This window comes from Pygocentrus nattereri, chromosome 17, assembly GCF_015220715.1.
Source record: "Pygocentrus nattereri isolate fPygNat1 chromosome 17, fPygNat1.pri, whole genome shotgun sequence".
Lineage (NCBI taxonomy): Eukaryota > Metazoa > Chordata > Actinopteri > Characiformes > Serrasalmidae > Pygocentrus > Pygocentrus nattereri.
In genome coordinates, this window is record NC_051227.1 from 31,107 (window position 1) to 58,896 (window position 27,790).

Here is a 27,790-nt window from a genome sequence, read left to right on the forward strand (position 1 = left end):
CAGATGAAAACAGGTGAGCTTTATGAATTGCTGACTTTACGAGGCAGTACATACTGGCTGAAGACATGATAATGCACGTTAAAACTTTGGCAGACTATTGATTGATTGGCTGTGTTCACCTATGCTGTACTGCCTTCATTGGGGATTGGGTCAGTTGGTTTACTTTTCGTGGTTGTTTGCTTTCTCTGTTATGCTGTTTCTCAATAAAAGTGAACGTTAGGCTACATCTGATGCTGTGCTACTGATTCCGGTACATGTAGTTAATAAATAGAGATTTAGACTTACACAGAACGTATCTGGAAGTGAATGGAGTGAGTATATTATGCTGGCAGGGCAGGGGAGGGTTAATATCATGGAGTACCCGGATGTGAGCTGAGCAACTGGGCCAGAATTGGGCCTGAATTCAAAGTCTCGGCCAATGCCTTCCGAGCTCGGTGTGCAGTATTCGGCTTAGATGTGGCTCAACTGATTTTTGCTCTCTGGGAGATTCAGTGTTGAAAGGTAAGATGTTGAAACAATGTCACGATATCAACGCTGGTTCACTTTTCAAAAACAAAAAAAAAAGTCCAACGGTGACTCAACCTTCATCCACGACGTTAAACACTGAAATGCCAAGTGGGATTTCATGCCTAAGTGGTTCTTTGCATAGTGAAATGGTTCTTCAGATGATGAAGAAGGTATTTTATATGGTTCTATAAAACACCAAAATGTCAAGCTTGCACCAATAGGAGAAATCACCCAGCATTCTTCCTTTATACTAGATACATAGCAATACATACTGGGGCAAACGTGGAGCTAATAACTTTAGTGTTTAAAAAGGACCTGATGCAGGTCAGGTCACTTTGTTAGACGTGTGGTAGTGACTTCAAAGTTAAATTTACATGGAATATCTTTTACATGTTAATGTGTCACTGTTTAAACAGTTTCAGAAACATTTTCCATGTTACTTGTTTACATTGTTTCAGGTCTGCTGTGCTCAGCTAGAGAAGAGGTTGTTAGACTGCAGGAGCTGGAGGGAAACACTGTAACCATCCATACTGGATTAACTGGAGTTCAGAGTGATGCTCACATACTGTAGTTTTATGGACCTGAGAATGTAGATATAAAGATAGTGAACAGTCTGATCATTAGAGGAGAGATTATTACAGACTATGACAGTGAGAGATTCAGAGACAGACTGAAGCTGAACAGAACCAGTGGATCTTTAACCATCACAAACGTTAGCAAATATCAGGACTGGTCATCGTTTAATATGGAGATTTAGAGTTCTGTGGCAGTAGCATGGTGGTGCACTGGGTAGTGCTGTTGTCTCCCAACAAGAAAGGCCAGGGTTCGATTCCCAGACTAGGGAGTTTGCATGTTCTCCTTTTGGTGTCTACAGGCAAGTTGGAGATACTGAAGGCTGTGCTTGCACTGTGATGGAGTGACAACCTGTCCATGGTGTTTTGTGTTTTCTACCTAATGCACACTGGGACAGGCTCCAGCACCTCCTGTGAGGACAAGATGATGAGAATTTAATGAGTAATAATATGATTATTTTTATTTACCTTATTTCGTGTAAGTTTAGCAGCAACTGTAATCCACAACACCATGTCCATTTAATTTCTACATGAATCAGGTGTGTTGATTTGGGCTGAAGTTGAAACTCCCACACTTTCAAAAAACTGATGTGTTAAATAACATGAGTTACCCTCGCCTTAAACACATTTTATGTGTTAATGTTTGCTGTTTAACACATTCTGTATTAAAAGTAAAACAAAATGTGTTAACCACAACTGAGAACTGAAATATTTTAGCACGTTCATGGTGAAAATAATACTAGTTTTTCAAATCTATCATGCTATACCAGTTTTGACCACAGGGGGCTGCAATGGCTCACAAACCTCAATTTGCACCACTATGGTGTCTATTTGAAGACATATAGGTAGGTAGGTAGGTGGGTATGTGGGTAGAGGTTTGTGAACCATTACAGTCTGTTACAAATAATAAAGAACATCTAATGAAAGAGGCTGGAATAACATGTAGTTATCACACATGGCCATCGACTACCAGATTAGTAAGGGTACTGATTTCTTCCAGACAGTGGCACCCCAGATTTTTTTCATATAGGTGGCCAGATGGACTCACTGGAAATCCTGGTGTGGCAAACCCAAAAAAAAGCCATCAATGAATTTCAAGAAAACTTGTCAATATGAGAATGAAGGAATTGCATTACTTATTATCTGAGGTGCACCACAGACACTCACAAATCAAGTTCCCAAGAATGAGCACTGACTGAGAAATCAGCATCAAACATTGCAACCATGCAAACTAAAAAAGGTGTAAATCTTCACTTTGCAGATTCGATTATTAAATTGAGACATAAGCCCTTTTCACCCATTTCACTTTCCATTGTTTGAATGCACAATCATGCATTATTAGGAAGAAAACAGGAAGCTTTCAGGACTGTATTATTTAGACTGCCGTTTATTCAGGTCTGAACAGTCAGTCTTCCTCTTCCTCTAATGATCCTGGTCTAAGAGTCTTAGAAGCATCAGTAGAAACAGTAGAAAGCCTGGGAATCTCAAAGTCAAATATCCAAACAAAAAAGATCACTGTAAACAAGCCATAGTAGCTTATGCACATATCTTCACTATTAAACTCATGTTCAGGCATCCTTATTATCATCAATCAAATGTCCAAAAAAAAAAGGTGCTGGACCTGAGCCACGGTGGCTCACTAAGAAAAGCAATGTAGTTGCACTCAAAAGGTTGTGGGTTCAAATCTTGCTCAAGCTACTGCTTTTCACACAGCAAGTTGGAAATCTGAGAGATAAATGTCGAAAAAAAATAAGAAAGCCTTGTGAGATCCTGTGGCTCGCTGGTAGATGCCATGCCCCGTGGTGGGGGGTTATCGGTTCAAATCCCGATCAGGAACTCCACGTCACAGTTGCCGTTGTCAGTTGAAGTCACCTTCCAAGGATGTCCTGGATGGAGCCTGGAGGTGCACTGGCAGCGGAGGAAGGCCGGAGGGCGATACCCGAGAAGGGGGGGAAATAACCCGGGCCACCCCCCCGGGCCTCCTGGAGGAAGAAAATAAGGGGTTATGGCACATGAAAGGGAAAAAACTTAGGTTTTAAATATGAAGCTGCATATTTAAAACCTATCACCCACATTCTGAGGGGCTTTTTGGAGGAAGACCGCTGCTGTTCTTCTCCACTTTGGTCTCCCTCCTCACCACCTCATTTCTGTGCACCCTTGATTCTCTCCTCCACCCACTAGGACCACAAGCAGAGTCCAGCCTGGCTTTGAACCAGCAACCTCTTGGACATGAGACAAGGCTTTTCCCACAAAGCCACCAACTCTGACACACAGCATCCTTTTTTTAGGGGGTTTATCTTGAAAACTGAAAGGCTGCCACAAGCCTCCTGGTAAGCCTCTCTCAAGCAATATAAAGAGTCCATCAAACTGAATATAACCGTGCGTTTATCAGGTGGAGAGGATCGGTGTTTGGTGGGATAAAGCCTGGACTGTAGGCTAGTCATGAGAAATGTGGTTCCAGCAACTGGTTTCAGGAGGTGTACTATTAATGATGGTACAAGATCAGTCCATTTGAATAAGATAAGATAGACTTTTATTATCCCACTGGGGGAAATTGGCATTGTTACAGTAAAATACACAGTAAGCAGATACTTTGCTTAAAACAGCATTTTGCTAAGAGTATTACATTCACAAATGAGAAAAATAAGAGTTAATTAACAGACACCACCAAAACCGCTTAGAATGCTGAGGAGCTTCTTGGGCCCAAGATTCCTTGGTCTGTAGGACTTCTCCAAATGAACTGATCTTAACTATGTTTACCTCAGTAACTGAGGATAAAACAAAAACTTATACGTGTTACCAGATCTGTATTAGTAATTTTAACATGAACCAAAAAACGTTAAGTCAGTGCAGTTATTATGTTTTACAGTGTGTTGTACTTGGAACTGAGTATTTCCATCATCCTATAACTGGATGAAAGGTGGCCATTTGGGAACCTTCAAGACCTTCAGCCTGACTGAGACTCTTACTGACACCATAGGTCACTATCTTTGTTGACCGAAAGTCACCAACGACTCTGAGTTTAGTTTATGTTAATTTGACACAACCTGTATGGCCTGTGTTGATAAATGTCATCCACTGTTTTTTTTTATTTAGTCAGTAGTGTAAAGTTTTGATATGCTTTAAGTAACACTCACAGAGATCATGACAGTATTTACTTTAATATCACTTATACACTATATTGCCAAAAGTATTCACATCATTGAATTCAGGTGTTCCAATCTCTCACTCACTCACTCACTCACTCACTCACTCACGCACGCACGCACGCACTCACTCACTCACTCACTCACTCACGCACGCACGCACGCACGCACGCTCTCACTCACGCACTCACTCACTCACTCACTCACTCACTCACGCACTCACTCACGCACTCTCACGCACGCACGCACGCACGCACTCACTCACTCACTCACTCACGCACGCACGCACGCACTCACTCACTCACGCACGCACGCACGCACGCACGCACTCACTCACTCACTCACTCACTCACTCACGCACTCACTCACTCACTCACTCACTCACTCACTCACTCACTCACTCACTCCTTGGTTTTAACCTGTAGATTTTCTTTAAACTTGTGCCTTAGTTAAGCCTTTGCATGTAAGGTGGTGTGTATGTGAACGCGATAACATGTTGAAACAATTTTTTCTTTATTTTGATCTATTTTATCCTTTCTTTTAGTTATAGATTAGTTTTATTTAGTATTAAATTCCTAAAAAGATTTTTCTAAGTAAATTTATTTACATGTTTATGTAAAATAGTAGTGTGAGAGCTTCTCTTTTCACAAAACATTTGTGATGTCACAAAAAAACAAAACAAAACAAACAAACAAACAAAAAAACCCGCTGTGATTCATTTGCCCAAAAGCTCTCCTTCTGCCATCATTAAACAGGCTGTATTTGATACTGTGGCTTTAAGATTGACACATCCTGCTCTTGAAAGAAAATCTATCTCCATTTTTGTCGCTTTTCAGTTTTGGATATAGTTTGAAAATACCTGTTGCTGTTTACAATGTGGAGTTTGCATGTTCTCCCCGTGTCTGCGTGGGTTTCCTCCGGGTTCTCCGGTTTCCTCCCACAGTCCAAAGACATGCAGTCAGGCCAATTGGGTGTGCTAAATTGTCCCTAGGTGTGAGTGACTGTCTGTGTCTGTGTGTCTGCCCTGCGATGGACTGGCGACCTGTCCAGGGTGTATCCTGCCTTCCGCCCGAAGACTGCTGGGATAGGCTCCAGCTCCCCCCCGCGACCCTGACGGAGAAGCGGCTTGGAAAATGGATGGATGGATGGATGGATGGATGTTTACAATGTGTGTAAATTTCATGATGAACGGACTAAAAGAAACGGCCCAAAATGACTTTGGGTGGGGCGGTGGGGGGTTGATTCCAGTGACTTGCGTTAAAAGTAAAGTATGTTTATCCTCCTCCGGTAAACTTATTATTTTGGAGATACGAGGTTTTGTTTCTGACAGCAGCGATATGTAAATAACCTTTGTTCTCACTGGCTTCCCTGTATTGTCCCTATTGATTGATTGATTGATTGATTGATTGATTGATTGATTGATTGATTGCAGTCTGGACTAAAACACTTCTATATGAATAGGCGGGGCTAATCTTCAGTAGACAGTAGAACAACGTGCATGAACGTTTTTCGGCCTCCCAACCAAATAATCATGAGGGAACGTGGAAGTAGTGATGGCAAAAACAAAGCTGTCTAAAGCAGTGAAGACTATCTAAAAAGGGTTAATTACTGTAAGGTTTTAAAATCAGTGCACATTATCGACACCTGGTGGTTAAAAACATGAACAGCAGCTATAAATTCACTCTGTCTTGGGAGATATTTTACAATAAAGGACCCATTCTTTATTTTCTAGTGATTTTAAAAGCAACTCACTTGTTTCTAAAGCACTGAAGGTAACTAACATAAACATGATGGTTCTACAAAAAGTTACATCACCTTTGAGCCTCAACGCAGTTTATAGCTGGTATTTATAGCAAATCTCCTGACAAACACACATATGACCTCATTCCCTGCTGAAAAAAGACCATTAGAATCAGTAAGATTTAAACCTGAATGCTTTGCTTTCTAAGGGGAATAGACTTAATTGTTACATTTAAGAGACCACTAGTTTCCTGAAGGACACTTTGAGATCCCATTAGGAAACCATCAAATGCATCTGCATCTCCCAGGTCACCTGCTCAACCATCAGAGTCCTTTACACTGTGATATCAGCCCATCAGGAAAACATAAAATACCACTAGTGACTATTGGACACCACCAGGAACCAACAGATTCTTTGAATGGTTTCTATGATTGTGTTTTTTCTGCAGGGTTCACATTAACCTTTGCTCTACTCCTCCACATATTCTATAATAGCCAAGGTGTGAGCTTCATATATAAAATCTAAATCAAGATTTAAGCGGTTTGGGCTGAAAATCATGAAAACCGGTGCAGGTGTTGCATCAGATTCACTCCTCCTCATTTTCTCCTTCACGAATCAAGTCAATAGGAGCCGCATTCACTGAGAAGAAATCAGCACCAGAGCCGGGTTTACGAGGAGCCCCTTCCTGTTTCCCTGTTACATCATAAACGTGACTGCAAAACGCCAGAGAGCGCTCGCGAGCGAGTCGTCAATGAATGGGGGTGAATGGAGCTCAATGGCTGTGAAATAATATAAAAATAGTTTCTGATCACTCGCCCAGAACCTTCCTATAAGTCTACAAAGTAGAAGGATGTATTTCACTAACGAAGCAAAGAAAACTCACCTGCATGTTTCTTTTTTCTACAGCAAACAGGTTTCAGGCAGCAGGACACCGTCATTACTGATACTGAGGACTGACTGATTGGTGAGCGGAGCAGCTCATTGGCTGTTTGTGCTCACTGACGTTATGGACCTACGTGAGGCACCATTTAAACTCCTACAACTCGAGTTTAAAAGCTCTTAAAAGTAAAACAGCATGGTTAAAATGTTTTACGCTGTTCAGTGTTCAGGAAATGATTGTATTCTTTTCTATTTAAAATATGCGTTTATAAACTGTGATTTTGCTCCATCTTAACCCAGTCATTTTGGTCAAGCTCAGGAGCACCCTCTAGTGTTTGAGAAGCTGTGAGAACCAAACAACCCAGCAACTACAGAAAGTGAGTTCTGTTGGATCAGGTTCTAAAGCAGTCACATGGTTTTGTGCTGAAGAAAACTATGCACATCACTGGTCACGTGTGTTAGGAAAACAAACCATTAGTGGAGTGCTTCAAAACAAACAGGTTTTTTATCTCTTTTAACTGCGTTCAGGCTGCACTTGAGATACTGTTCAAAGTGACTTTTCATTTGACCGCTGCTGTCCACAGCGACACTTTTTTCCTTTAACGGTGCTCTATACAGTGTTTTCACAGTTGGCTCAGTTTCTTTCTTCTTTAAAATGCCCCGCATCCTACATTTATTATTTTTCTAACGAATTTTGTTTGCTAGATTCTCCCACAGTTTTCGAGATATCCATACCTTTCCAACTCCAAAATATTTAGTCTCATTGGGAATGGTGTGCTTGCTGACAGCTTTTGGATCGGATGTACGATTTTCAAACAATCATAGTTAAATGATGAATTGTCCCCAAAGGAATGAAGGTGTTAACTTATATCATGATGGTACAAGTCTATTAGCAAAACCCTATTAACCATGTGGGCCAGACTACTGGAACCAATACTCTAGCAACCGCTTGCTATGCCATAATAACCACCTGGGATAAGACAGCAACCACTTACCAGCACCTTAGGAACCAGCTGGGACACCATAGCAACCAGCTAAAACACCATATTAACTGCCTGGAAAGACCCTAGCAACCATCTAGGAATTGATCTTTCTGCATTTTCTTCAGCGTATCTGTGCATGGGTTCATGATAATAATACATAATCATCATCCTGCACAATTACAGCAAGTAATTACAAGTAATCACAAGTAATTACTCAAAGAAGTACTGCCAGTTATTATAAACCCTATCTCAACTATTGTAAACTCATCCCTTAGTCTGGGCCATGTTCCCAAAGCTTTTAAACTTGCTGTTATCAAACCTTTGATCAAGAAACCAAATCTTGATGTCACCGTTTTGTCCAATTACAGGCCTGTTTCTAACTTACCGTTTATATCTAAGATCTTAGAAAAAGCTGTGGCCCAACAACTTAGTTCATATCTACACAAGAACCATATATATGAAAAATTTCAGTCTGGATTCAGGCCACACCACAGCACTGAGACGCTCTAGATAAGATAACTAATGATCTTCTTCTTGCCTCTGATCAAGGTTACATATCTCTCTTAGTGATACTTGACCTCAGCGCGGCTTTTGATACAATAGACCACAATATTCTCCTAGAAAGGTTAGAAAACATGGTTGGAGTCACAGGGACGGCCCTATCATGGTTCAGATCTTACCTATCAGAACGTTATCAGTTCGTCAGGGTAAACAATTTATCTTCCAATTATTCAAAAGTGAGATTTGGAATTCCGCAGGGGTCTATATTAGGACCATTACTATTTACACTATACATGTTACCGTTAGGCACAGTTATGAGTAATCATGGCGTAAACTTTCATTGTTATGCAGACGATACTCAACTGTACATATCAGCCAAGCCTGATGACCAACACAGGTTAAAGAAAATGGAGGACTGTGTAAAAGACGTGAAAGGCTGGATGTCACGCAACTTCCTCCTATTAAACAGTAACAAAACAGAGGTTCTCCTTCTGGGTCCAAAATTTGCCAGAAGTAAATCACCAGATTTAATCTTAAATCTCGCCGACTTTCCAGCCACACCTGGATCAGCAGCTAAAAATCTCGGCGTTATAATAGATTCAGATTTATCATTCGATCAACACATAGGCGGCATCACTAGGACAGCTTTTCTACATCTTCACAACATTGCCAAGATCAGAAATGCCCTGTCCCTGCGTGATGCAGAAACACTAGTACACGCCTTTATTACTTCCAGGCTAGACTACTGTAACGCGCTACTGTCAGGATGTACGAGCAGGAATTTAAACAAACTCCAACTAGTCCAAAACGCCGCAGCCAGGGTCCTCACTAAAACTAGAAAATTTGAGCATATTAGTCCAGCGCTATCATCACTTCATTGGCTGCCTGTTAAATTCCGTATTAATTATAAAATCCTTTTACTGACTTATAAAGCCCTACATGGTCTTGCTCCTGAATACCTGCAAGACCTTATTTCTCATTATGAGCCATCACGACCACTCAGATCCCAGAGCGCTGGCTTATTAATAGTTCCTAGAATTCAGAAGGTTTCATCTGGGGGAAGAGCTTTTTCTTATAAAGCCCCCAAACTCTGGAATGATCTTCCAGAAACTGTTCGGGACTCAGACACAGTCTCAATCTTTAAGACTAGGCTGAAAACACACTTGTTCAGTTTAGCTTTTGGTAGGTAATGTTCCCCCCCTAGATAAAGGCAGCAGATCCAGGGGTCCATGGACACAGGGAATTATAGTAAACTGAGACGCTGGTGCCACTGTTGCCCCTGGCTTGCCCACTGGGGGGTTTCTGTACATTCTGTACATTCTTTCAGTCCTGTGGAAACTTTGTCTTTTCTGAAATCCTGTAAAGCTGCTTTGTGACAACATCCGTTGTAAAAAGCGCTATACAAATAAATTTGATTTGATTTGATTTGAAGTACAGAAGCACACATTTGATGTAGATGCACGGCTTTATGGCAGTGGTCACCATACCTGGTCCTGAAGATCTACCTTCCTGCAGAGTCTAATTCCAACCAGATTAGTCACACCTTGTCCAGCTAATTAACTCTTTCAGAACTCCTTAATTGCCAAGATCAGATGCAGTAGTATAGGCAAGCTGGGGTCAAGCATGTTATGCTTTTATAGCAGCAGGTGATAAAAAAAAGCTAAGAGTAAACTTTGTGCATACTAGTGGCTACACTAGTTAGCACAGAAGAGATTGAATGTGTCACTTTGTATTGGCTCCATTACAGGGTTGCACTGTACATTGTGGGAATATAAATCAGCAGATTTCCTAAATGGGTGGAGATGTTCAAAGTTCAAAGTTCAAAGTGTTTATTGTCATTTGCACAGAGGAAACAGGTTTCCTTATATACGATGAAAAGCTTACTTTGCTCCTCGCTAAGAATGCCAAATATAACATTAAAAATACAAAAGAGTGTATATATACAAGCATATATATTAATCAAGAAATAACGCACTAAATATAGGCTACTAATAGAGGTTTTGAAATGTACAACAGGTTAGGTTGCAGTGTATAAATTACAGTGGTATGGATGGATGGTGCTGTGCCTTGCCGGGAACATGATTATCTGCAGCAGAAATGAGTGCTAAAGTGCAATAGTGCAATTGTAAACATGTGCTACAGTTAAAGTGACAGTAGGTGCAGGTTATTCCTGAGGAAAGAGTTCTTTACCAGTGGGATACACATCACACGTCTGTACCCAAGTCTGGCAGACCGAAGTGTGAATAGTTATTTCTGATTCAGAACTCTGATTGCGGTGGGGAAGAAGGAGTTCTTTAGTCTGGAGGTCTTGCACATCATACTCCTATACCTCCGGCCTGAGGGCAGAGGTTTGAACAGTCCATGCTGAGGGTGGGTGGGGTCTTTGATGATGGAAGCAGCCTTCCTTTGGACTCACGTGTCACTTGTGGTGACTTGATGTGGCTCTTTGATTATTCCCTACTGAACATGTGGCTCTGCAAGAGAGAACTACTATTTTGGCTAAATTAAACCATTAAGAAATTCCTTTTTTTCAGTTATACACAGGAAAAGACGTTACATTCTTAGCTCTATTGGTTGGGGACCTTCTGTAGCAGCCAAACTTCTCACTGTCACTGTGAATTAGGCCCACACAATACAGCTGCCCAACCACAGATCCAGAGCAACAATGCACAAAAGTCTCTGACAGCCACAGTACGCACCACATGCACCTGGGATCCATAAAGGTGCTCCATCACAGTACAACATGCAGTCTGTAGCCACGACTGCTAAACACAACACGAGTTCCCAACCATAGATCCTAAGCAGCAGCACTCAGCAACAACAACATAGCTGCCTTTAAGAGCATTTCACTGGAGCATTTAAGCAGGCAAGAATCATTAGGCAGGAAGGCAATTCAGTCCACTCCAAACACTGCCTACGGCTTTGGTTTTATGTGATAAATTTGACCGACTCACTTGTGTCTCAGGTCTGGTGCTCACAGCTGGAGAAGAGGTTGTCAGACTGCAGGAGCTGGAGGGAAACACTGTAACCATCCATACTGGATTAACTGGAGCTCAGAGTGATGCTCACATACTGTGGTTCTATAGATCTGAGAATGCAGATATAAAGATAGTGAACAGCCTGATCATTAGAGGAGAGACTATTACAGACTATTACAGCAGCTGAACAGAACCAGTGGATGTTTAACCATCACAAACATCAGCAGAGAAGATTCTGGAGTTTATCAATTACACATCATTACTGGGACATGTGTACAAACTTCAGCAGCACTGCTGTGTCTGATCCACTCAGACCAGTGCAACACACCACCACCACATCAGTGTTACTGCATTACTGAGAATGATCCATCACCCAAATAGTACCTGCTCTGGTCCATGGGGGTCCTGACCACTGAAGAACAGGGTAAAAGGGGTCTAACAAAGTACGCAGAGAAACAGATGGACTACAGTCTGCAACTGTAGAACTACAAAGTGCTCCTATATAGTAAGTGGAGCTGATAAAATGGACAATGAGCATAAAAAGAAGGAGGTGGTCATAATGTTATGCCTGATCAGTGCATACAGGTAACCTAATGCAGAAACAAACATATGACAGACAGGGAAATAGCTTATCTTTTCTTTATGAGTAAGGCCTGTCTTTTTTGTCTTAAAATATTATGTATCAAGAAAACAAATAACTTTGCACACTGAAAACACAGGACATGAACTGTCTTTATACTTGCCTTATGGTCAGCCTATATGGTACATTTACATTTACAGCATTTAGCAGACGCTCTTATCCAGAGCGACTTACAAGAAGTGCTTTGTCAATCTAGAGAAAGTATCTTTGCTAGTTATCAATAGCTTAGAGAAAAAGACGGTCCTGAGCTCAGATACTGCTAGAAACAAATATGTCACTGCAGACACCAAGAGAAAAAGAACCAGAGTTGAGCGCAGAACTCTGAGCCATTCAATGCAATACAATAACAATAAGATACAATACAATAAATAAAATAAGTGCAGCTTATAATTCAATGCTCATTTAAGTGCTGTGTAAAGAGATGAGTCTTCAGTCTGCGTTTGAAGACAGCAAGAGACTCTGCTGTTCGGACAGCCAGTGGGAGTTCATTCCACCACCTGGGCGCCAGTACAGAGAACATTCTCGGCGCTCGTCTTCCGTGCACCTTGAAGGATGGCGGGTCAAGCCGAGCTGTACTCGAAGCTCGAAGGGCTCGTGGTTCAGTTAGAGATTTCACCATTGCCATCAATGGTACTTTCTGCATAGCAGATATTGCAGTCAATAGCAGTAGCATTAGCAATACAGGTATATTCAGAAAAGGACGGTCTTCTCTAATGGACAAGGAAAAAAAATCACTCAGTCTTCACTAAGATTCATCTTTGGTCATGCATTCTCAATCGCAACAAAACTCAGGAATGTAGCAAAATGCAGTTAACTGAATACCAATTATAAAAGCAGTTAAACATATTATAGGCCAATTAACATTGCCTGTCAGCTAGTAAAGTGATCTAACAATCAGCACAGGCTGGTTCCCAACCCAATTCCCAACAGGGTCCCAACCCAATTCCCCAGGGTCATTTTTTCTCCACCCCCAGCCTGCGACAGACAAGGGGATGAAGGAAAAATGAGCACCAGGTTGGGAACCACTGGCCAATACATCACATTTTCACACAGATATAAGATTATAAATATTTATAAATAATTTAACATTAATATACAATAATAATCATGTAATATAAAAATATACAATAGATATAAAACAAATTCATTCTTCCAAATAGGACGTTGTTAGAAACATAGAGTCAAGCTTATGTTCTTTAACATCTTATGTGGCCAGAACACACCAACAGACCCAACGTTTAATTACACACTTCTATAACCTGAGAAGAGCTCAACCAGTTTGTGTTGAAGTTACTGAATAATAACTAACTAAATAAGCTTTAGTATGTAATAAGAATGGGATTTTCGTGGTAGACCACGAAAACTACCCCCGTAAGATAAACAGCACTGAAAGCTAGCATTGTAATCAAGATGGATAGAGACAGAGTCAGAGACAAGGCTGAGCCTAGGATACATAGAGTCCAAGTCAAGATCAAGACTGTTAGTAAACGAGACAAGACCAAGACAGAGACCAGATCTAGACCAGACTAATATTTTTTTACAGAATGTATTATTATTGTGAGTCGGTGAGACTCTTGGGCCCACATATGAAAGAATGAGACTAGTTTCAGACTTACCATGCCTAGCAGTGAGATGTTTATATAAACAAGCAAAAAAAGAAAAGAGAGGAAAAAAAAGAATTTTTATCGCCGAGGGGGAAACCCAGGGCTCAGGACGGTGACACTCGTGCAGTCCAGCGATGTCTAAGTGTCTGTAGGGAGACAAAACAGAAAAAGGGTAAGAACAGTAACCGTTAGCCCAACCTGCCGCTTCTTCCTGTCCTCAAGCTCTGTTGTTGAAGGGCAGTCAGAACTCATCAACAAGGTGCAGCTGGGCTCTCATTAACAGGTCCCAGCTGAGCAGAATAAGGGAGGGTCCTCGTCTTAGCCACTTGTACCTCGCTATATACATCATTAGTCCTAAAGCACTCTGCCAGGCTCTTCAGCACCTTGGAGAAGGCTTGAAAATCCCGGGGTGGCTTGATTTGGCCTATGCCGGCAGGACCCTTGGACCTAAACCTAAACTAAATCTAAAAGGATGAGGAGCTGTCAAGAAGCTGTCACAGAGAAAATGAAATGGACATACTAAATACTGAAAAAGATAATGTTTTGGTGTAATAGGTTTCTGTGTAATTTCCTATAAAATATACATTTTCAGAAAACATAAAGATGATGTTTATGAGCCCAAGTCCATCCATCCAACCATCCATCCATTATCTTCCACTTCTCCGGGGTTCGGAGGCAGCATCCTAAGCAAGGAGGCTCAGACCTCCCTTTCCCCAGCCACTTCCACTAGCTCCCCGGGGGGATTCCAAGGCGCTCCCAGGCCAGCTGGGCAATATAGTCATGCCAGCATGTCCTGGGACTTCCCTGGGGTCTCCTCCCGGGTGGACTTGCCTGTGACACCTCCCGAGGGAGGCAAAAGTAAACAGCAGATATGCTGAAACAAATTTTCAATGGTGCGAAAAATTTGTACTTCGGCTGTGTTTCAAGTACTGGTTCACTTTTGTGGTCGAATCACTGAACTTGTATTTAAAGTCTTCCTCCTCTAACCCTTCTTGAGGTGTCTGTCCTCCTTCGTTGATTGGCCACAGGAATTCCATTCCCCCATCAGCTAAACCCCGTACAGGTGAAAATGCCATGCTCTATGGCGCTGTGCTGCATGTACAAGCTATTCATTTTTCAGGATATTCAGGAGATATTTCTGAGATTTTTTCCCCTCTATAAAATGAATAACCAGCAAACACAGAGCAGAATTAGCAATATACAGAGGAGGTGGCTATGTAACTAACCAGTTATTAATTTTTTAGGAAATATTTGAGATTTCTCCAATCTGTAGCAAAAAGAGTAATCACCAAAATCCAGCAGAGATGCAATCTCCACATCCTCAGTGCTGGTGGCAAAGGATCCTCACCTTTGTGGATATTATCAATATGGAACTTTCAACTGCACAGATCCATGGAGCTAATGGGAGAACCTTGAACTCATTAGAAAGTTGAAAGAAAATTGGCAACTTTTTGTGAAAGATGTTTATTCCCCAAGCAGCATTATTATATTTTACAACTATTTTTATATTTGTCATATAGCACTGGTTTGTTTGTATTACCAGATATGTCAAAGAGATTATTAATTCATTTATTTTTTCACTGTTATTTTCTTCCTTGATCAGTGGTGGGTTACTGGGTGCCATGTAGCTGGGGAATGTGCTGCATTTTGTTGCTATTTCTTTTGTTGCCTATTGTATTTGGTATTACATTGAAGCATTATCTTAAAAACAAAAACATCTGATCACAAAAAAAATACAGCAGAGGTAATGGTAGTTCCACCCCCTGAACATTACATCAGTTAAATATAATGATGTTATATTTCAATTAGGTTGTTCTTTTTCAAATGATAATACTTTTATTTACAATCGTCTTTGTGAGGTAAGGAATTTATTTTATACTCAGTGATGTTTTAGCTTAAATTCCTTTCTTTTTTCCATGAATGAACACATTGATCCATTGGTGGCAGCATCAGGACTGTTTTCTGGTTGGCACATTTCACCTTGGAGCTTAAGGTTTTAGTTTAGGCCAAAATGATCTAAAGCTGTGTTGTACCTAATAAACTTTAGTCCATGATGACAGATGCTGAACGTTCTACTGCAGTTCTCCAGGCAGCTCAATAGATTTTTAACCTGGTACTTTGGTACTTCTAATCAGGTTACTTTTGACAACTTGACTTATTATTTAATCAGGATCATAAAAAAATTTTTGCAGACTGACTTAATGGCCACTGGTTTAATTTGTCTTCAGGTGTCAGTATTACTGCCCTCATTATTTATTTACACTAGCAACAATATGTTAGACCCTACCATTCATTATTCAGACAAGCACCAATAAGTTAGATAACAAGTTGGTAAAAATGATAGACGTCAGGTTTACAGCACATCATATACATTTTAGGTTTACAACATACATACACTATATTTAGCAAAAGTATTGGGACATCTTCAGGACCTTTAATGACATCCCTTTAGAAATCCATAGGCATTAATATAGAGTTGCCCCCCCTTTATAGTAATAACAGTTTCCACTCTTACAGGACACTTTCTACAACATTTTGCAGTTTGTCTGAGGTTGGACAAGAGGGCCTGGCTCACAATCTCTGTTCTAGCTCTAACCCGAAGGTGTTCGATGGGGTTGAGGTCAGGGATCTGTGAAACCCAGTCAAGTACTTTCAGACCAAACTCATGCCTTTATGGACCTTGATTTGTGCACTGGATCTCTGTCATGCTGAAACAGAAAAGGGCCTTCCCCAGACTCTGCCCTAAAATTGGAAGCATACAATTGCATAACAAAGTCTTTGTATGCTGAAGAATTAACATTACCCTTCACTGGAACTATGGTGTGTAGGACAATCCCTGAAAAACAACCCCACAGCATTATCTCTCCTCTACCAAGCTTTACAGTTGGCACAACGCAGTCAGGCAAGTAATGTTCTCCTGGCATTTGCCAAACCCAGACTCATCAATCAGACTGTCAGATAGAGAAGCAAGATTCGTCAGTACCACAGAATATGTTTCCACTGCTCCAGAGTTCAGTGTTGGTGTGCTTTACACCACTCCTCCACCGACCCTTGGTACTATGCGTTTTGATCTTAGGCTTGTGTGTAGCTGATCGGCCAGGGAAACCATTTCGTGAGTCAGCAGAGTTTTAGTGACTTTTATGCACTACGTGCTTCAGCACTCAGTGACCTCGGCCCCATAACTTCACGTAGTTGGTTTGCTGTGGTTTCTAAACATTTCCAATTTTTAATAATACCACTCAGAGTTGATTAGTGAACCTAGTGGGGAAGAAATTTCACAGCTGACTTGATGCAACGGTGGCAAAGTTGCACCCACAATACAATCATTTCCACATGATCCCTGCATGATGCATCCAGCAGTCTGTACAATCCATGCCTTTTCATGTTGTTTTTGAATTTTTAAATGCAAACATAGAGATGTAATAATTTCATAAAGTCAGTATGAGTACTGAAGCCAGTTTAAGCACAATATAAGATATTACCCCTCCACGACTCTCAATTTTGTCCAGATTAAGTAGATTTGTAGTCAAAAACTGTCAGAAAAAATTTACTTTACATGTTCATTGTTGTTCATCAAGGCACCGATAATGTAAATGTACCCTTAGATCTACAACCGTGATCTTAAGGTCCATTTGTGTGCCTTTATTATTTTTTTCCCCAGGATAAAATTATGTATTTGTGCCTTTTCAAAACCTAATGTTCAATAAAGGCAAAAAGCCTGTATGGATATAATTACAAATGAATATGGTATGGTCCCCAAAGTGCCGTTAAAGGTACCACTGCAGTAATAGGAGAGATACTGCCACACTTTGTTCCAGATAAAACGTTGAAGCTCCCTTTAGATGAAGATTTACATTAAATGATAAGTTTTGCATGCATGAAATACATTACTACACTTCTTCAAACACTATCGTAAACCACAGCTCATAAACATTAGCAGGTATAACTGTGGTTCTCAAATCAGCTCTCTCACCATGCACATAGCAGAGAAAACTGACTGCATTCTGCTCCATAATTTTCATTCACAGATAAAGTGCCACTTAAGAGCGGAGCTTTAAGCAGCGTTTTTTTTCTGCATGTCTCAGCCATTCACTTTTAAGAGAGGTGTTGGTTGCCACTCGGGGGGAGGAGTTCAAATGTGTTGAGTTTTGACCCCATGCTGCACTGAACCATAATTGAGCAGGTAATATTGGTAGGCTGTTTCAAAAAAGGTGGATTGTGAATTTCAGATTTTCCTGAAGCATAAAATAATCAGTTAAAATATGTGTTTTGTTTGAATTGCATTGAATTGGTGCTTTGAATTGTGATAGGTGGTATGTGAGCTTGGGCGCAAGGGAAAGTCAGTCTTGCTGCTGCTTGGATTAAGCACAATAGCATTATGAAAAACAATAGCCTGGTACTAAACCAACTTGATGTTTGATAGCGTAGCTGCTCCTATCTTCTCCTAGCCTGGCATCTCACCATCTCTCTGAAAGGCCCTAGTTCAGGGGTGCATGACTGTATGATAGTATCTCTACTCACACACCCCTTAAACCTGGCAATTAACAGATCCGTGTAATTAGGTGTGTTTAGTCAGGAAAATCAACAGTTGTGCTGGACACAAGCTTAAGCATCCACACTATTATTAATAGTGTCATGCTTTATATCATCACTAGCTCTTTAAGATTAATACAGGGTGTGAAAAAGTGCCTTGTTCACTTGAAAATGGAGATTTCACTTTATGAATTAGGGGCCATGTGAGCTTCAAACAGAGCAGTAAACCTGTCTTCCATGCCTTTATCTATAGATAAACAGGAATACATTCTGAAAATTGACCTAACTTTCCTTTTAAAACAAATACAGTTGGCCAAGATACTGCATATCTGAAGCTCAAAGGCCGCTCCTTCTAATGCGAATGTTGATAAGATGTAAAGGAAATGTGTGTTTTATCAGTATCAAGCAAAGTGTATGCCTAAATTATCACACACAGGCTCTGCTGCCATCTGCTGGACTGTATGACTCTGATCTGAAGGTTCTTCTTCCTTATTTATGTCTACATTACTCATTGTTTCTCTGATAGAGAGTGATGCTTCAGTGGAGCTGCGCTCGGTCACTAAGGTTTTTACAATAGCTTTCAGACGCTCTGCTAGAAGTATCTCTGCGGGTATCTGTTAGACTTCCAGCATGATGGCCACTGTCTGCTTTTTCATCTGCGCCGCGGGTGAGACGTTTAGTTGTTCATAGTGTTTTCATTCATATGGGGGTTTAGCTGATGTATTTGAAACAGTAATAATATCTAAGGGCCCTAAAAATATTTAAAAAGTTACTTAAATTGGGATCGTTTTCTGTCTTGATTCAAAAAAGAGACAAACAAGCCTTCAATGGCAGTAGTCTTAACCTATTGATGTTCAGCAACAAATTTTTCTGTAATAAAGGAAAATTCAAATTACTTGTTTCTGGTTAATAAACTTTTGCATGGTTATATCTTGAACAAACACGTAAGAGTTCCTATTTTAATCTGTTTGCTTAAAATTTTTATACTTTTATTAACAATCAAATTTGGATTTTCTCTTCATTTTCACTTTTTTAGCTGATGTTGTTTCACCTACTTGACATTTTCAGATTTGTGCTTTCATTAATTTGAATACTCCAATTTTCAAATGCTTGCATTTTCTCACTCAGTGTCTAAGTTTTGACTTTGACTTTTGAATAGTTTTAATGCTTGCTTCATAAATTAGTGCTTTTGCTGTAAATCAAGTACTTGTAAAACTATGTAGTTTTAAAACTAGTATAAGAAGTATGCAGTGGAAACTGTAACCATAAAAGTCCATTGTGGACTGAGTAAAGAGGATGAAGCTATACTAGTCATTTCCTGTTTCACCTGTGTGGGTTACCTACACACATTAGGGGAATTTACACTGTGTTTAAGCTGTGTGAACACTTCTATAACAATATCCGTCTGTCTTGCAGTTGTGAGAGCAACTGCAGGGGATGAAGTGGAGACAGTGGAAGTAAAAGAGGGAGCCACTGTAACTCTAAGAACTGACTGGCCTAGTGAGAGGGATGCTGATATAGTTTGGATGTTTGGAACTGCAAATACTGGCATAGCACTGAAAGATTCATCAGGCTCTTCCACTCATTATGATGAAAGATTCAGAGACAGACTGCAGCTGGACACAAAGACTGGATCTCTGACCATCAGCAACATCAGCACCACACATTCTGGAGATTATAAAGTACAGATCTTCCTTTATATGGTCATTTTACTAACAAGCATTTCAATGTCACTGTTTATGGTAAGGGAGTATTGGTTTTAGCTTATCTATTAGCTGATAAATGTTCAATTCAGTTTTAAAGTCAATGTAGATTGGAGTTCAATACCATCATACAAGTAATATAGGTCTACTTATATATACTTATAAAATCATTTTTTTAAATTTCAATGTACTTTGCAATGTTCACTATTTGTCCTCCAGCACCTGTCTCTGTACCGACCATCAAACACATATCAGATAGCAGTGAGTGTAACACAACACAACACTCAGGTATGTAAAAATACATAACATTAGAAATCTCTAAGTGCACGTTGTTGTGCAAATGTTTGATAATGTCTTTAGAACAAATGTTTGGACAGACCCAAACACTTATTGAAGCATTTTCCATATTTACACTGTTCCCAATAAGAGAGAGGGAAAGAGAAAGTGAGAGGGAGAGAAAGAGTATTCTGGATGTATGACCATCCTGAATGTATATCAGTGCTGTGGTGTCACTGCCCCTGTTTATGGTGTGCTGCTGGTTTCCATGCCTGCCACAGGCTTGACAGTCACAGTAGCCTGGCCAGAAGTGGTGCCTCCAGGGTTCAAGCGGGAAGACATGACATTTCATCTCTGCCTGCTGACCGAAGATCTAGCACCAATCATGGGGACAGGATGGCCGACGCTGACAGCCAGAAACAAGAACGTGCACCAAGAAATGTGCATCCTGTGCCTAGACTTTTTGAGATTCAAGGGGTACCAAGTGGACCTAGAGGGTGCCATGCTGAATTTCAGAGGTGGCCATCCATTAACAGGGAAGCCATCAGATGTCCAGTGCACAGTGGAACATTAGAGCCAGTGGAGGATCTCCATGGGCAGAATGTTCTGTCAGATAAGGGGCAGAACGGCTTTCCATGGGGTGTGCGCACAAGCGGCAGCCCCACCAGCGTTGATCACACAGGGGATGTCAGAGAGAGCAGAAGGTGGTCAAGAAGAAGGCTGCTTCTGTTGTCATTACTCCCAGGGTCTCTGGAGAGAGGTTTTCTCATGCCTAAGAGGATGACACAGACCTATTTGTGCATTGCTGTGATCTGTGCGTGGTCAAGAAAAGCTGCTGCAAAAGTCGCACCCTGCTCTTTCCGCTCTGGCACACTGATGGAGAATGCCACAGAGTTGGTTTTTGGCTGTCCACCAGCACCAGTCCGTACGGATGGCTCATATACCAAGAGTGTCCCCAACCCAGCGCAACTCAAGAGAAGAGGGCGGATCCCAGTTTGGTTCAAAGATTTTGTGATCCTCGGGGTTGAGGACCTTCAGTAAGAGGGTTGTGTGGGTGTTTAAGAAATATTATATGTTTGTTCTGATTATTTGTTCTGCTGCAGTTAATTTCTGAGTTTATTTTTCTAAAGACTCTTGTTCTTATGGGTGGGAATAGCCAGCTTGTTACGTCCTGCCTGTACAACAGGATAAACTGAGTCAGTCAGAGCTCGAATGTGCGAGAATGCAGACACAGGTTAATGCTAGAGCTACCTGTTAACCTAAAGCCTTGCTTTCTGTGTGGCGTGGCTGTGACCCACGTGGCTGCTTGTCCAATACATTCCAACTAGTGTGTCCAAACTTTTGACTGGTACTACATTTATTATAAGAGAGAATGTCAACAAAACCCACCATGAAAAACAGGCACAGAACATTGTGTACCCTGCGCGGGAAAGGGTCACCAGGACCTACCCCTGGATCCAGGCCTGGGGGTAGTGGTGGCCGGGAAGCCCACGTAACCCAGCCGGGCTCAGCTCGAAGAGGCAACGCGGGGGGACCGTGTGGGCCCACCACCCGCAAGGTCCAGCATGGGGGAGCAGTGCAGTGCTGCACAGGCAGTGGGAGATTGCAGGGGGGCCCTTGGCGGCCTAGGCCCTTGTGGCAGAAACTGGCTCTTGGCACGTGAAATGTAACCTCACTGGGGGGGAAGGAGCTGGAGCTTGTGCGGGAGGTTGAAAGGTACCAACTAGATATAGCTGGGCTCACCTCCACCCAAAGCGTCGGCTCTGGAACCAAACTCCTTGATATGGGGTTGGTCCATCTCCTACTCAGGGGTTGCACAGGGTGAGAGGCGCCGGGTGGGAGTGAGGATAGTCACGAGTCCCAGGCTGGTTGCCTCAATGCGAATTAAAATTGCAGAGAGGAAAACTCTGACTGTTGTGTGTGCTTACGCACCAAACAACAGGTCAGAGTATTCGGCCTTCTTGGAGCGAATGGGCGGGGTTCTGGAAAGGGTCCCGCCTACAGACTCCATAGTCTTACTGGGGGACTTCAATGCTCATATTGGCAATGACTGGGAGACCTGGAGAGGCATGATTGGGAAAGGCCTGCCTGATCTAAACCCGAACGGTGAATTGTTATTGGACTTCTGTGCCAGGCATGGATTGTCCATAACAAACACCAAGTTCAAACACAAGGATGTTCATAAGTGTACATGGTACCAGAGCTCCTTGGGTCAGGGATCAATGATCGACTTTGTTGTCGTTTCATCTGACTTGGGACCATATGTCCTGGACACTTGGGTATAGAGAGGTGCTGAGCTGTCAACTGATCACCATCTGATGGTGAGTTGGATCAGATGGCAAGGAAAACTGATGGTCAGACCCAGTAGGCTCAAGTGAATAGTGAGGGTGTGCTGGGAACGACTGTTGGAGGCCCCTCTCGGAATGATTTCAACTCCCACCTCCGGGAGAGCTTTTCTCATGTCCCAGGGGATGTAGGGGACATGGAGTCTGAATGGACCCTGTTCAAAACCTCCATTGTGGAAGCTGCCAGGCATAGCTGTGGCCAAAAGCTTGTGGGTGCCTGTCGAGGTGGTAACTCAAGAACACCAGTGGTGAGGGAGGCTGTCAAGCTGAAGAAAGTGGCCTTTAGGGACTGGATGGCCCGAAGGACTCCCGACTCAGCAGAGAGGTACCGACAGGTGAAAAAGGTGACAGCTGCAACGGTGACAGAAGCAAAATCCAGGGCATGGGAGGAGTTTGGCGTTGCCATGGAAAAAGACTTTTGGTCAGCTTCAAGGAGGTTCTGGACAAGTGTCCCATGACTCAGGAGTGGTCGGGGTGGCTGTGCCCAAGCTTTATTCGGCAAGGGTGGAGAAACTCTGACTTCAAATGAGGATATTGTCATTATAAGAACTCCTTAATCCGGGAGACATGCCACCCTGAGAGGAGTCAGGGCAGGAGGCCTCTGGCGTGTCAAGCTCCATTTCCCTGAGGTAGTTGGCAAGCTCTTCAGTGGCAAGGCACCAGGGGTGGATGAGATTCATCTGGAGATGCTTAAGGCTCTGGATATTGTGCGGCTGTCATGGCTGACACTCCTCTGCAATATTGCATGGACCTCACGAAAAGTACTCTTGGACTGGCAGACCGGGGTGGTGGTCCCCATTTTTAAAAAAGGGGACTGGAGAGTGTGTGCCAACTATCGGGGTGTCACACTGCTCTGCCTCCTTGGGAAAGTCTATGCCAAGGTGCTGGAAAGGAGACTCCGACTAATAGTTGAACCTGAGATTGAGGAGGAACAATGTGGATTCTGTCCCAGCCGTGTAACAATAAACCAGCTTTTCACCCTCTCGCGGATTGTTGAGGGGGCACTGGAGTTTGCCAACCCAGTCTACATGTGTTTTGTGGATTTGGAGAAGGCTTATGACCAGGTTGCCCAAGATGTCTTGTGGGAGGTCCTCTGGAAGTATGGGGTACCAGGGCTACTACTCCGGGCCATTCGATCTCTGTACTCCCAGAGTGAGAGCTGTATTCGTATACTCAGCATTAAGTCGGACACTTTCAGTATTAGCGTTGGGCTCCGGTAGGGTTGTGCCCTGTCTCCACTCCTGTTCGTGATATTCATGGACAGGGTGTCAAGGCGTAGCCAAGGTCAGGAGGCCATTATGTGTGGAGGCTGGAGGGTGGCATCTCTGCTGTTTGCAGATGATGTTGTTCTTTTGGCTGAATCACATGGTTGCCTCCAGCGCTCACTGGAGCGGTTTGCAGCTGAGTGTGAAGCGGTTGGTATGCAGATCAGCACCTCCAAATCTGAGTCCATGGTCTTAGCCTGGAAAAGGATGGCATGCCCACTCCAGGACTTGCCCCAGGTGGAGGAGTTTAAATATCTCGGGGTCTTGTTCACAAGTGATGGGAAGAGGGATCGTGAGATCGGCCACAGGCTGGGACAGGCGGCAGCAGTAATACGGTCACTGTACCAGACTGTAGTGGTGAAGAGGGAGCCGAGCCATAAAGCAAAGCTCTCTGTTTACCGGTTGGTCTACATCCCAACCCTCACCTATGGTCATGAGCTGTGGGTAATGACCGAAAGAATGAGATCGCGAATACAAGCGGCGGAAATTAGCTTTCTTCGCAGGGTGGCGGTCTACACTCTATTTGATAGGGTGAAGAGCTTGGCCATCTGGGAGGAGGTAGAGCTGCTACTCCTCCACATTGAGAGGAGCCAGCTGAGGTGGTTCGGGCATCTGATTCGGATGCCCCCTGGACGCCTCCCGGTGGGGATGTACCAGGCACGGCCTACCGGGATAAGGCCCCGGGGTCGTCCTAGGACCTGCTGGAGGGATTGCATCTCCAAGTTGGCCTGGGAGTGGCTTGGGGTCCCTGGGAAGCTGGGGAGCTGGAGGAAGCTGCAGGGGACAGGGTCATATGGGATTCTCTGCTTTCCCAACTGCTACTGCGACCCTATCTGGATTAAGCGGTCAACAACGATGATGATGATGTCAACAACCAGTAGAACAAGTGATAATTTGTCAAAAACATTGTATTAAACCACCTAATTCTTAATTTTTTTCATTGTCTTCCAGTAAATCAGTCAATGCAGTCTCAGAGTATCCACATAAAGAAAGAGTCAACTTTAGATCTCTGCACAGTGCTTTGTTCAGTTACAAATGGCCCAAAGGTCAATCTGTCATGGGTTAGAAACAGAGATACATTGAAACAAAGCAGTAATCCTGACCTCAGTGTCCCTCTCTGCCTCCACCTGGAGATACACCTTCAGGAAAATCACATCTACAGCTGTGCAGCTGCCAACCCAGTCAGCAATCACTCAACCCAACTTAACATCATGCAGTTCTGTCCACAAACAGGTAAGACAATTTCATTGTACAAACTCAGTCCCAAGGAAGTTGAGACATTTTGTTTGGCCTGTAATACCAAAATATATTTGATGTTTTACCTTATGACCTATATTGTTTTCTGAAAATATACGATTATTCCACATGTGATGCCTGAAACACGGTACAAGAAAGTTGAAAACAGAGCATGTTTACCACTGTGTTACATCACCTTTACTTTTAACAGCACTTAATAGTCATTTGGGGAATGAAGACAGAAACTGCTACAGTTTTTAGTTTTACAGGTCTTTCGCTGCTCACGGTAGAATTTTATACCTCATCATGCACCACATTGTTTCAGTAGGAGACAGACAGGCCAGAGTAGGACCTGTAGCACTAAAGTAGACTGTTGATTGATTTAGTAAATAGTCCAACTGTTTGGACTGTTACAAAGGAATTTTTCTTGGGAATTATGCTAACAAGTGTCCAATGTAGAGAAGAGCTCTTATGGAGGGTGAATATACAAATACATAAATATATGTTATCATGTGGCAATGAACATGAAAATTAAGCAACAGTAAAAGTAAAAGTGAACATGACTAATTAAATGAGACATGAAATGTGTAAATGTTTTAAGCACCTGATAAAATTACATTTAAGTAACACTAATATTAAATACTACTATACTTTAAGTAACACTAATATTGTAAGTAACACCAACATTAAATATTACTATATTTTAAATGTTTTATATATCTATATATCTAATAATTAAATGTTACAATCAAAACTAATATTAACGCAATGTTAATGCAATAGTGATTTTACATATGCAAGCTCAATATTGTTTGTAGCTGATACCCAACAGTCAATCAGCACAAAATATATTAGCTACTACTAAAATATATCAAGCAACTACTGCCTTGAAGATCATTTTTAGTCAACTGTTTATGACTAATAAGTTGGAGGTAAATGTGATTCTAACTTGAAAATAAAGCTAAATGGCTTGGTGTGCACTAAACTGCCAAACTTCAAGTTCAGCTGAAATGGAGAGACAAACCACAGCTACTAAAGGTAGATTTGTCCAAAATATTCAAACATTTGAGGTGAACTTGGAAAGACAACAGCATCATCATATTCTTCCCGGGTAGCTGGCTATTCCGGAGGCACGGAGGGAGTATCTACATATCAACGTGACAATACCACATGGCATACGTTAACCCACAGTGTAGCACGGTTTATAGCCAAGGAAATGCTGCAGTTAACAGCTGGTAGAAAAACCAGCATTGTTTTTTATTTTTTTAGTTTATTTTGAAAATGTTTAACTATTATTTTCAAGGTAATATGCATACAAATTTAATTTAAATGCAAGAGCATACCTTTATTTATGTTTTTAAATGTATTGTTCAATAAATTTGTTTTTTTATTGAACTATTATTAAGCATATAGGCCTCATAAAATAGTGGAAGTGTAGAAACAGACAATTGTATTATTAATTGTGATTATCTGTATGATGATTAGTCATCAGTTAAAATTTCAGAATCATGACAGTCCTAAATAATGGAAGTGAAAAGAGTGAAGAAGGAGAATGTTAGTTATTAAGATAATCTGCTGAAGTTTCTCTTTAAGAGAGCAGTACACTCTTAAAAATAGAGGTTCCTAAATGGTTCTTGGGTTAGACATACGGTTCCAGGAAACCTTTACATTATATGAAGGTTCTTTAAATTAAAAAAACAAATGTTTTCAACCTTGTATATCTTATTTATAAAAATAGTTGTTTAAAGAATCCTCAACTGAAAGATTCTTTAGCGAACCAAAAGTGGTTCTTCTATGGCACACGCCAAATAAAACTTTTTAGCACTGTGATGATGCTAGCTGGTCTAGCATATCACTAGCCATGGATAACGACTGAAACAGACAAAGGTTTGACTGAGCCTTTCGTTTAAAATAATGTAAAGAGACAGATACTTACCTGTTTCCTGGAGAGAGTGACAGCGAGGGTCATCCAGTCCTCTTGTAGGTCTGCAGGCCTGGAAGGGACAGAGAAACGGGGGGTACACAGGTCAACCTGGAAAAAGAAAAACAAACACTGTTTATGATCTAATTGCTAATATTGAACATGTGCCATGAATCAAATCTGTAGAAATATATACTTGAACTAAATGCTGAATATGCTTGTATTGTGAACTGGAACGTGACTGCCTTAAGAATACCTGAATGTAATTTTGGTTTAGTCCACTGCTGTAAGTAAAATGGCTAGTCTTGCTGCCGACATGCACCCTGAGGTAGAGAGGAAAAACAAGTCCAACCCGGTCAAATGCCTTTTCCTGGTCTAAGAAAATAAGACCAGCCCTCAAACCCAATAGCCTGGGGACGTCCAAAACATCCCGAATTAAGTAAACATTATCAAAGATAGACCTACCAGGCACACAGTACGTCTGGTCACGATGCACCACCTGCTCCATCACCTTCCCCAGTCTGGAGGCTAACGCTTTTGAGAGCAGCTTGCAGTCTGTGCACAGCAATGCCACAGGGCGCCAGTTCTTCAGCACCGTCAGGTCTCCTTTTTTTGGCAGCAGGGTCAGGACAGCTCTCCTACAGCTAAGATGAAGCTTTCCTTCCTGTACACTGACCCGGAGCACTTCAAGCACATCCTGACCCAATACAGACCAAAATGCCTTGTACATGCATACAATGATCGGAAAAACCAACAGGAGAAATAAAACACTGCATAAAAACAGACAAGTGACGTCTAAAACTGTAAAACCGATCGAGTCTGGCCAACGACAGGGGTTTCGTTCTCATAACAGGCTTGTACTTTCAACAGCCTCCCAGGTAAAATCGAAAATAAAACACCAACTCCACCACTTACAGTGGAGTTATGGCTTAAGATGACCAGCCGATCCCACTCTTTAGC

The 27,790-nt window shown here is 41.9% G+C and overlaps 1 long non-coding RNA gene across 1 annotated transcript; it reads right to left on the bottom strand.

The window, feature by feature from the left end:
• Positions 1–1,065: 1,065 nt before the first annotated feature.
• LOC119265746 lies at positions 1,066–27,516 on the bottom strand. Its single transcript, XR_005131702.1, has 6 exons — positions 27,296–27,516; positions 27,087–27,153; positions 26,846–26,941; positions 13,564–13,697; positions 11,284–11,417; positions 1,066–3,061 (listed from the first exon to the last, which is right to left on the bottom strand). It is a non-coding gene; the product is annotated as an uncharacterized LOC119265746 (long non-coding RNA).
• Between the last annotated feature and the right edge of the window lie 274 nt (positions 27,517–27,790).